Below are 12324 nucleotides of genomic sequence, written 5' to 3'. Positions count from 1 at the left end.
CCTGTCGAGGGCATTGACAAGCGACAAGGATATTGCTTTTCCTGAAGGATACCAGGGAGCTCTTCCTCTCCACACCCAGGGCACTGGCAGCAGGAAATGTCAGTCCCCTGCGGAGGCGGCACTGAGTGGCAGCTTGAACATTGCCTGCTGCTGCCAGAAACCAGATATCATAGAGTGAAGCGCCTCTTTGCTTTCAGCGCCGCCCCTGTTCATTCATTTTCAGAGCCTATTTTTTCTTTGACAGCATTTCTCGGAGAGAGTAGCGACAAGTATACAAATGAACTCTCTCTTTTTACTTTGCTGTGCGACAACATGTTTACTGTCTTAAATCCTCAAACAGCAGCTTTTAACTCATTTTCTTGATGTATTTATCATGGTAGCTATATCAAGGGTTATCAGATTCAATTTTTATTAGGGATAGCTCAAAAGATAAAGTTTGTCTCTCTACAGGATTGCATACCTTTCATAAAATTTACTATGAAGTTACTTAAAAAATGAATTATGTTTCTTTTTATTAACATCATCTTACAAAGGAGAAATATCATGTTTATAAAAAAAACTAGTGTTGTAAGTAAAAACAGCAGTATGCAATAAATTAAGAAAAAAATTTTTTTTTAAAGATTTCATTTATTTATTTTTAGGGAGAAGGGAATAGAGGGAGACAGAGAGGGAGAGAAACATCACTGTGTGAGAGATTGGTTGCCTCTCACACACCCTCAATCCAGGACCTGGCCTGAAACCCAGGCATGTACCCTGACTGGGAATTGAACTGATAAACTTTTGGTTCACAGGCCCGTGCTCATTCCACTGAGCCACACCAGCCAGGGCAATTAAAAAAAGCTTTTAAAGGAAAAGGGAACATCAGTAATAACAATTTTAGTGCATTTAATCAGAGATATCAAATTTTGTGTTTGTTGGAGTAAAATCATGTTATTGGCACATTAATCCTCCTGGACTATTAGGTCTAGTTACTAGGTAGCCCTTTTAACCATTTGTTGCAAAGGGAGTTGTGTTTTGCTGTTTTTACATCAGCATGGTTTATTTTTTTAACAAGTTCTGTTTGTACAGAAGGTCTCACAACTTTCAGAACATCTGACAGATAAAATGCTCAAATGATGTCTTTTATACAAGTTGATGCTATTATTGGTAAGCCTGGGATTGAATCTTATCCCATGGAACCAGATACTGCCTGACACACCACACATTGTCAATGACTGAATGAGTTAACTTCAACCCCTACATGCCGTGAAAAGAATCACTTTTCTATATTTTTTATTCTTGTAAGTTTGTATGTCAGCCTAGGAGGTTTTATTTAAATGGCATAATATGTAGTATTGAATAGTAAAAGATGAATAAAAAGAAGTGAGGTAAAAGAAGAAAGTAGATCATCACAAAGAAACTAGAGAAATTTGGATAATAGGAATATATTTGAACAGTTACTTGTCAAGGACTGGTTTAACCCAGAGCAGGCGTTGACAGATTGTGGATCATTGGCCAAATTTGACCCAATGCCTGTTTCTGTAGAACCAACAAACCAACACTGTTTTTTATAGTTTTAAATAGGTGGAAAAATTTCTATTTTGTGACATGCATAAATTATAATAAATTCAAATGTCAGTGTCCATAAATAAATTTTTATTGGAGCACAACTGCTCCATTTGTTTACATATTATTTACGGCTGCTTTCTCACTATAACGGCCAGTTGAGCAGTTGTGACAGATCATGCAGCCTGCAAAACGTAAAATATTCACTGTCTGGTCTTTTGCAACAAAAAGTTGGCAACCTTTGGACTAGACTTCTGAGTTTTAAATTTTGATGCTTCTTTCTTCCTTGCTTTTCTTTGCCGATACCACTCTCTTCTACGCACGTCTTGGTGAGCTCCTGTCTGTTCTCAGGGCTGGCGTCTGGCTAAAAGTGAGGGTTTCGGTTTATACCTAAGCCTGAAGTAGAGGGGGCCCAGAAAGAGCAGAGCACTTGATAGAAGGCAAACCACAGCTGAGATTCCAGCTCTGCTGGTTGTGTATCTTAATGAACATTAGTTTTGTCATCCGTAAGACAGTGATAATACTTCAGAGATGTGTAGTGTGTAGTGTAAAAACATTAAATGTATGCAGTGCCTGCTATATACTATCTTCTCTGTAAATACTAACTTTTCCAATTTTCTGAGGAACAATGCTCTATGATTGTGGCTGTTTGCCTAAATTCATAAAGATGGTTTGGGGACAAAGAACTTCTTGCATGGAGCAGTTATTTTCTTAGGGTCCTCTCTGATGGGGTGACATTAAAGTTATCTTCCCAGACTTAAGCGGATTTCCTCTCTAGACTACATGAGGGCACCTTCACCCTGGCATCTGAGGAGGCCTGCTTTGCACGGTAATACTGTGGCTTTCCATAGTTTCAATGAAGTATATCAATTGTGCTTTCATTTCCATTTTGAGTTCTTTCTCATTCTCTTTCATAAACAATATGTGTCTGGATTTACACTTAAAATGAACCTTATTATCCTATAGTATTTCTTTCCCTGTGAAGATCCCAAAAGCAACAGTAAGATTCTGGCCAATTTCTACATATTTTTTAATCAAAATGCTATTAAATTCTTTGATCATATGTTCTTAAACATATACTACAAACACTAAGCAATTTGCTATGGTTTTAAATGTTGCTCGTTTTTCTATACAAAATACAGGTAGTTATTAAAGTTCTCACACTTAAAATACTTGCATGGTTTTGTTACATCTCAGCTTTGTTTTAGGTCTGGATAGAAGCCACAGTAATGACTCAGTTCATTTTATGAACCTGAAGTCTATTTTGCTAAAATAGACAAGAACTGCGCTATATTTATGTCATAGTCTAGTGAGCCAACAGTGTATAAAATAACATTGTAAATTTGGTTCCTTTTTGGGGGGGAAACATTCACTTAAATATAATTTCTTTTTACGTTTATCTAAAGATGACTATGATTTTTATTTTTTTCTACTTCATTTCTAGAGATAAATTTTACTATTTTATCTTGTGGATGAATGATAAAATTTCTGGTTCTGAAGTGAAAAAATAATTTTTAAAAATTAATTTGGTATGTTATGATATGAGTTATGTCCTCCATCCCCCTGTTCCCTGCCCGCGTCCCTCAACTGGTTGTCCTTTCCGAGGCCCTGCGTGTTCAGCGTCATTATATGTTTCCATAGTCTGGAAAGCCTGCCCCTCATGCCCTTGCTACCTCTTGTTTTATGTAGAAATTGCTTCAATGATCTGTTTGAATTTTCAGTTTACAAACTGCTTCAGGAGTGATGTTTGGAAACATGAACAAAAATCACCAACAATATTTTACTTGACTCATTTTAAAGGCTTAAATCATTGCTTTAAGGCAAATTCCCTAATTTGTTGTTATATAAGTTGGAGGTCTATTTTTTGGACAGTCCTTGTTTCCAGTCTTTTCACTGGGATCTCTTGGTCCAGCTAAGTCAGGCAAAGTATAAACCAGAATAAGTTTCAAAATTAGTTAAAGCGAGTCTCTTGAGGCGATGGGAAAAGCATGATTGAATGACATGCCAGCTATGTCCAGGCAGTGCCCGCACAGGACATGTCTGCTGACCAAGGCAAATTGTTCCCGCTAAGTACTTACTGGCCTCACCAGGGCATGACTTGGGGACATGGGTTGTCATGCAAAGCCCATGCAGTGCATTATTCCAGCCACCAGCACTTTGCTCTTTGGGCTGTGACTGGTGGGCACCTGCATGACCAGTCCATTCTTGAATCATGCTAACAGTTTTTTGTATGAGCAGAGTGAGTAGGACCAACCAGAGTTACCTCATAAAGTTATTATAAGGATTAAATGAGATAAGGCATGTAAAGCTCAGCAGAGTCTAGAACATAGTAACTGCTCAGTGAGTACTATCTGTAACCATAGCAGGACACACACACATCTTTGAAAACCTCTTCTTGACAATTCTCAAGACCACAGGTATAAAAAGTCATTGGAGTTGCTCAAGATTTTTCACTTTCCAAAGACCTTTCATCTCCATCATCTCATTTGATTTTATGACTTCCCTGGAAGGTAATATATGTGTTATTATTAGTCCCATCTGGCAGATGATGTAACTAAAGCCAAGTAGGTTTAAGTGACCTTACCAAAGTCATACAGGACATGAATCCAAGTCTTGTGACTACTAGTCTCCTGTTTTGTCCACTATGGCATTTTGGTAGAGAAGATGACTTGTAATTCTTAGATACACATTGAGGATGGAGGAGAAAGTGGTAGAAAGTGAGAAAGGAGCGCACAGCTTAGGAGAGAAGCCTATATGAACAGTTGATAAACATCATTTGCCAGTTGTTAGATTTAGGCAAGGTACATAACTTCTCTGCACCTTCATTTTCTCATCTGTAAAATAAGAATATTATTATTATCACTATATTATGATTACTGTCAACTTCCTGGGGTTCTTTTTTTAAATTATATTTTATTGATTATGCTATTACAGTTGTCCCAATTTTCCCCTTTGCCCCCCCCTCCCAGTGCACCCTATTCCCTCAGGCAATCTGCCCACCATTGTTTATGTCCATGGGTCATGTGTATAAGTTCTTTGGCTACTCCACTTCCTATACTGTACTTTACATCTCATGGCTATTCTGTAACTACCTATTCATACTTCTTAATTCTCTCACCTCTTCACCCATTGTCCGCCTCTCATCTGGCAACCGTCTAGTAACTAACTTCTTTTCTCTTGCTTTTAAAAGTCTCTCTTTCTCTTTAAAATCTGGCCTTTTAATAATGATATGTCTTGGAGTGGTCCTCTTTGCATCCATCGTAATTGGGATCCTCTGTGCTTCCTGGACTTGTATGCCTATCTCCTTCACCAAATTAGGGAACTTTTCTTTCACTATTTTTTCAGATACACTTCCAGTTTCTTGCACTTTCTCTTCTTCTGGCACCCCTAGAGAGCTGGGCTTCTTAAAGTTGTCCCAGAAGATGTTTATATTATCCTCATTCTTTTGGATTATTTTTTCTTCTTGTTTTGCATGGTTGTTTTTTGCTTCCTTATGTTCCAAATCATTGATTTGATTCTTGGCTTCATCCAATCTATTGTTATTTCCCTGTAAATTGTTCTTTATTTCAACCAGTTATCCTTCATTCCTGACTGGATCGTTTTTATGCTGCTGAGGTCCTCACTAAGTTTCTTGAGCATCCTTATAACCAGTGTTTCGAACTCTGCATCTGATAGATCATTTATCTCTGTTTCATGTAGCTCTTTTTCTGGTGTTTTGATCTGTTCTTTCATTTGGGCCATGTTTATTTGTCTCCTCATTTTAGCAGCCTTTCTGTTTGTTTGTTTGTTTGTTTCTATGTGTTAGGTAGAGTTGCTTTGACTCTGTGTCTTAGTAGTGTGGCCTAATGTAATAGGTGTCCTGTAGGGCCCAGTGGCACAGCCTCCCCTATCACCCAAGCTGGGTACTCAAGGTGTGCCATTTGTGTGGGCTGAGTACACCCTCCTCTTGTAGTTGAGCCTTGGTTGCTGTTGGCAGATCAATGAGAGGGATTTACCCAGGACAGTCAGATGCAAGATTGGATGTGACCACTGACCACCAATCTCTGCCCTCCATGGAGAATCAGCTGTGCAGGGGCCGGGTGGTGGTGCTCCAGTGTGGTCTGTAGCTGTCCACTGGGTTTCCTGGCCCTGGAGTTTCCTGGGTAGTACAGGCCAAGATTAGCCCTTACCTGTGTTTTCCCTGGGACCACCCTGCCTGAGCTGTAAAGCAATATGAGATGGCTGCTGCCTGTGCTGGGCTTGGAGATTCTCAGGTGAAGCCAAGCTGCGACTCTAGGCTGGCTGCTCCTAGGGCTCACTGAAGCCAGCTGTTGCTTGTTTGATAGGATTTAGGAGCCAAGACCAGCCATTCTTATGGAAAAGCAGCTTGGGTGGGCCCATAAGTTTGGTGGGATAGAGCCTCTGTGTATCTCCAAGGTGGGTCACTCAGTATTAGCTAGGTTGATGGAGCCTCAGACATGGCACCAGCCTACCAGCTCTGTTAGCGAGGAGGCCTCAGAAAAGGGACAATAGCCTCTGCTCGCCCTGCTGCCAGATACTTCTGTCTCTCCTAGTGTACCACTGGTGCCTTTCGAGCTACTTCCCCAGTGCTGGGGCTCAGAGGGAGCGAGTCTGAGTAGGTGAGTCCATGTGTAAGCTCCCCAAGAGGAACTGCTTAGGGCTCTAGCTGCCTCCTCCACCGACTCAGTCTCTGTTGGTTTTTGCAGCCAGAATTTGTGGGGACTTATCTTCCCGGCGCTGGGGGCCTGGTGTGGTTCTAGGACTCCTTTCTCCTGAGATATCCCTCCTGAATTTTATCCATGTGGGTATGGGACCAGCCATTCCATGCCTGCACCCCTCCTACCAGTCTGGATGGATGCAGTTCCTTCAATTCCATAATTGGCAGACTTCCATTCAACTCGATTTCCTAGTTGTCAGATTTCCATTCAACTTGATTTCTGACATTCCTGAGTGATGGTTGTTCTATATTTTAGTTGTAATTTTGATGTAGCTGTGCGAAGAGGTGAGCCATGTCTGCCTATGTCACAGCCTTGACTGGAAGCCTTTCCTGGGGTTCTTATAAGGGATAAATTAGTTAAATATAAGTAAAATGCTTAGAACAGGGCTTGTCACAGAGTGGTATTCAAGACACTGTTATCTTTCAAAAAAGTTAAAGAAAAGCACAAGTTAGGTTGGAATCAACTGTCATATAGGTTTACCAAATTGCACATCAAGAGCTTGTAAGTGAGTTTTTCTGAATCACCCAAAGACTGTGGTTGCACATGAAATAAGTTGCCAATGAGGTTTGTGTAGGTCTGTCTAGCATGTGGCCATCCATGGTCTGGGCGGCATCTTTGATCTCTCAGGATCCTCATGAAAATAGGCTGGTATATCCAGGGGCTTTATCAGGTGAAAATGGAGGACAGATTAAAGAACTATTATGACATGTGCATTCTACTTATTAAAAAAAGTTTCAAAAAGAACAGAAAAACTAAAACGTCGAAAAAGCTGAGAAGTTCAGCTGGGTACGCAAAAAAATGTCAAATCGTCTAACTTCTCTCCACTGGCAATGAGGGAAAACATTTCTAGAATGAAATGACTTTAGAGATGTAGTGACATGTTTGACTTGGTTTACTAAAAATTACTTGTGCAAGTTAGTTATGTAGCCATGGCATCAGCTGGGTTTCTATGGTTACAAAAATAATCTACAGTCTACAGAGGAGAAGTATTTGATTATGTTCCTAAAATTGTTTTGTAGTTCAAGGAATTTTTTTCAACTTAAAAAGCAAAACTTAATGTTTAACTCTTTTTTTCTGGAATTGTTCATGTTTTAAAAGGATAAGAGGAGAAAGTTAGATTAGGGAGCAGTGTGCTGTGTGTTTTGCATTTACAATTACACATCCCCACTTGGTTAACAAGATGGCAGCCCCCTCTGCAGGACCACACCCTGACCCGAGCGTCCCTTTTTGTGTCCCTGGTCGCCTCTTTTCCATTGTCTGTGGCCATTATTTCCCTCAACTACACTGTCTTCTCCCCGCTCAGCAGATAGCTGAAGACAGAGAAAACAGAGTCTCTTATTTTTAATTTTATTTGTATTGTTTTATTTTTAAAATCTTATTTTAAAAGATAAAAGGAAAAAACACAAAGACCTCAATAGAAAAATTGCATGAGATGGAAAAAGAGAAGAAATGTCAATGACAAATAACTAAACAAAGTAGTTGTGGTTAGGAGGTTCAGTCTCATTAGTTATCAACAAAATGTAGATTGAAATGACAATAAGATGATACCCCTTCTTTGCCTGTTGAATCAGCAAGGGCTTTAAAAGTAATAGTTCTCAGCATTGGTAAATTCATGGTAAGACTGAAGCACCTTCCACTTCAATTTATGTGAAAGTTAGCACACAGCCTTCAAAACATGCATGCTCCTTTACCCAGTAGTTCCACTTGAAGTAAATTCTAGACAAGGTAAAATCCAACAATAAGAGAATGGTTACAATGATTTCTTTTTAATTATTTTAAAATTGCTTTAAATACTTGACTATGAGCTAAGCACAAATTTGAGATCTTTGCCTGTATTTTGTCATTTTATCCTCACCACAACTCTGTGAGGCAATACTGTTACTCCCTTCTTACAAAGGCGGAAAGTGAGGTACAGAAAAGCTAAGGAACTTACTTGCCCAAGGGCATGCAGACAGGAGTGGCTCCAACTCCAGAGCCAGGCCCTGAGCCACTATGCTGAGTTCTGACAAAGAGTTGGAGCAGCAGGCAGAGCTATATAAAACACAAGACAATTTCAAGAAAGAAAAAACAATGGTGGGGACATAAAACAGAGCTAGGAATGAGGCTAATATACCTGTCATTCGACGTAATCCCTTGCTATAAGAGGGCCATATATTTGCCTTGAAGCTTTCTTTTCTAGCAGCCAGTAGATAAAGGGAAATCTAATCAGCCATACAGTTTACAGTACTCATGAGATAAAAGCAGATCAATTATTCTGAAGAAGACCAACTATTCTTGGTTGTAAGGCCAGACACAGATTTATTCCAGAGAACACAGAAGGTTCTCATAGAAAGAGATACTATATGAGGTCATGGCTAATGACCTCAATGGCATCCTTGTGTAGACAAGATGACCACTTCCTTTGGGTGAGTCTTCCAGCTTTCCTCACAGGGCCTCATTCTCTGCCTGCCTGGAGATTATCGAGTACTTGAGAGTGAGTGGGCTGGTATCCTTCAAATAATCATCCCTTTGATCAGTGTTGTGGGGCATGAGGTTGAGATTGTGCTTTTCAACAAGTACCTAGGATTCGGCTTTTCTATTTGTTGGTTTCACGTACCTTAAGGACCATGGGAATGGAGGCAGGAATGATTTTAAAATATTATAATATGAAATGGTCAAGTATGTAGCTATTAAAGATGATGCTTAGAAACTATTTTGATAACAAAAATGTCTCAGGCTAAAATGTTTAATGAATAGAGCAGGATACAAAACTATATGACCTCACTTATATTTAAGATGTATGTAGCAAGACATGAATCTTTTGTTTTTCTTAATATAGAATCTTATTTGTTTTCTTATTTACCACAATAGAAGAATGGAAGACACTTTCTGGGTGGATTGGAATATCTCAGAAAGAGGCACCAGTTTTCAGTTGCTAATTGCTGGGGTCCTAGATTTGCCTGTCCACCCAATCAAGGGAAAAGAAGAAGAAACAGGTTTTGTTTTGATTTGATTTGTTTAGTGTGTGGGAGTATATGGGGGAAGTGGCATAAAAGCCAGGTGGGGGAAACACATTGAGGAGAAGGAGCAACAAGCAGATTTCTGCAGAGGCCTTCAAAAACCTAGAAGCTAATCTCTGGAGTTGCCCACGGAGAGATGGGGTCCAGGACTAGGAGATTTCTGTGCCCAGTAGAGGATTGGAAGCTGAGCCTTCATACCCTATCAGTTACACTTTTACTTTAATAGCAATGTGTCCATGATCAGAGTCCCAGGGTCTATACTCGTTTCTTCTCAGTAAGTTCATCGAGCATCCTTACTAACCAGTATTTTGAACTCTGCATCTAGTAGATAGCCTGTCTCCATTTTGCTTAGTTCTTTTTCTGGAGTTTAGTTCTGTTTCATTTGGGACATTTCTTTGTCTCCTCATTTTGGTAGCTTCCCTGTAGGACTTACTTCAGTGGGGCTCTGGTGCCCCAAGTCTTCCTGTGAGTGTGTTGCCTGTGGACGTGGTTGGTCTGGTGCTCTGATGTGGTCTGAAGCTGTCCACCGGGCGTGATAGCTCTGGGGCCTCCCCGGAGGTGCAGGCTAAGATTAGTCACCGCCTGTGTTCTGTCCGGGGCCTCCTGCATAACCTGCAAAGCGATCTGCAGATGGTTGCTACTTGTCCTGGACTTGGAGGAATCCAGGAAAGGCCAAGTTGTGAACCAAGGCTGGCTGCCGCTAGCACCAGGCCTGGGGCCACTTAGTGAGAGGTATGCAGCATGCTGAGGCCAGAAGTTGCTTGTTTGAGAGATTTTAGGAAAGTCCGAGGCATGAGCAAAGACAGGCCATCTGTATGGAAGAGCCACTGGAAGCAGGTTGGCTGGGCCTAAAATTTGCATGTGAGAGAATAAGACAATACAATATTTATGCTGACAAAGTTGGTGAGAGGTTGGTTTGAGGTACCAAGTCACAAAATACAATTTTTCCTACATATTTGCAAGTAAGAAGTGTTTACAGGTAATTGGAGGCTGGTAGGATAAAGATATATGAAGGAATCCTACTTCCAGGAATGGCTTAAGAATTGATTTTCTAGATACTTGTCATTGATATATATATATATATATATCTACCTATTTACCTATACCTATACTCATACCTATATTTCTATTTTTATGTCTTATATACATGAATATATGACATATACATGAGAACAAGAGAAATGTAGCTATGCAGTACAAGAAGAGTATGGTATACAGTATAAGGAAATAAAGCTTTCTTTAAGTTAAATACCTACATAGAAAGGATCAAAGTTGTAATAAGCAATATCTTAAAGTGTTAGAATAGTGTACGTGTCTGAACGAAGTCAGACTGAGTGTATTAATAGAAGTTTATCAGTCAGAAAAACGGTACAGGGTGGAAGGTGGGGAGTGCACGGGAATGGAACTTAGAAAAAGGAAAGTCACAGAGGCAAACTCCATTTTTTGTGCTAGCCAAAGGGAAGGGAGGCACAGGCAATGTACTCCAAGCGTTATGATTCTTTGTGGAGTAAGGGATGGGCGAGGAGCATACTCCCCATAAAGGATGGGAGAGAGGCAGTTTAGCTAACTGCACTTACAGGTTTCATCTCTTCTCAGCAGTTCATGATCATTCATCACTGTGATAGAAGGTGAGCACGACAGGAACATACAGGAGGGACTTTCTCAATTGTCATGTGAGATCAAGGCAGCATAGGTGACATGAAGTGATCGTTATTATCCCTGTTTCTTTGCCAGGTTGGGTTCCTGGTGGTTGCAGATTTCAAGTATTTCCTTTTCTTTCTTTCTTTCACTTATCAGACAATATTATGTTGTAATTGTCAGCATCTGGAAAGAAGATTTCTTGTCTGTTTCGGAGGCAGTGAAAATCACATTCAGAGAGTCTATTTATTAGTCAAGGCTTTGTAAGGGTGTTGCCATTTGCTTTTCTTCCCACATCATCAGCATCTGTCTTTTTTTCTTTACCACGAACACAATGATGGGAGAGTGGAGTCCTGCTTTCGACGTCAGAAAGCTCATGTGTGTGAATGTGTGCGTGTGTTGAACAACTGACCACTGAGAAACAGTTGTGGAATAAGTGACACTCAGGAGAGGGGAGGAACTGGTCAGACCCTCGGTCTATTGGTCCCATGGCTTCCTAGTTACACAGAAATTGTCCCTTTTCCATTCTTACCTTTCTTGGTTGTTTTCCATCATTATCTCTTCTCTATTCTTTACTCTCTTTCACTGACTTAGCATTCACCTTCTCTTGTGACTCTTCATCATCACTCTTCATACTGATTAAAGTGGGTGTATTAAGAGTATATAATATTTAGTTGCTGGGTTTGTATTAGTAATGAGTGAAGGTGAAGCCAACATAATGATCCAATTCAGGGCTATGATTCAGTTTTGGCTTCACCACTTAAGAGTTGCCTGACTTTTGGAAATTGCTCAACTTTGTCTTTTACCACCTGTGATTTGAGGATAATGGTTTTTACCTCAGAGTTGTTGTTAGGGTGGGAGAGAATGCATGTGCTATGCTCACAAGAAGGCTTGGAGCATGGTCTCAAGAACTATTAGCTCTTATTATTTGAAAAAAAAAAACACTTATTGTAGGGTATTGTTGATACTGTATTTAGGAAACTTCATGCAGCTTTCCTTTATTGGAGAATCCATAAAGTAGACCTACTGGGGAAAGAAATAATGGCACCTACAGGCTTCCTGGGTGCATGCATCATAGAGTTCTTTCCCCCCTGAGTATTGATCTTGTGACAAGCTGGGCATAGAAAGCTCGGAGGAGGGCAGGCAAGGGCCTTCCTCAGGTGGGAATAAGCTTGTTCAGTATGAGGTGAACCAGGTCAAGGTAGGGTGGAGGGAAAGGGAAGATGAGAGGGGGCGGAAGCTGGCGCCCTGGGGGCGGCTGGCAGGCTTCAGAAGCAAAGCGTTTGGGTGCAGGAGGCCCGGGAAGAATGCTGAGAACTCAGACCAGAAGGATGCTCGAGCAGGAGCCGTTTGGTGTCTGCTGGCTTTTCTTTGAGGGAAGGCTCCGTGTCCACGCAGTTTGCAGAGTTAGGGCTCCCTTGACA

Source organism: Pteronotus mesoamericanus, unplaced genomic scaffold, assembly GCF_021234165.1.
Source record: "Pteronotus mesoamericanus isolate MK-2021 breed Mesoamerican mustached bat unplaced genomic scaffold, CSHL_Meso_final scaffold_21, whole genome shotgun sequence".
NCBI lineage: Eukaryota > Metazoa > Chordata > Mammalia > Chiroptera > Mormoopidae > Pteronotus > Pteronotus mesoamericanus.
The sequence above is the reverse complement of the archived record's forward strand: the minus strand, read 5'-3'. Positions refer to the sequence as shown.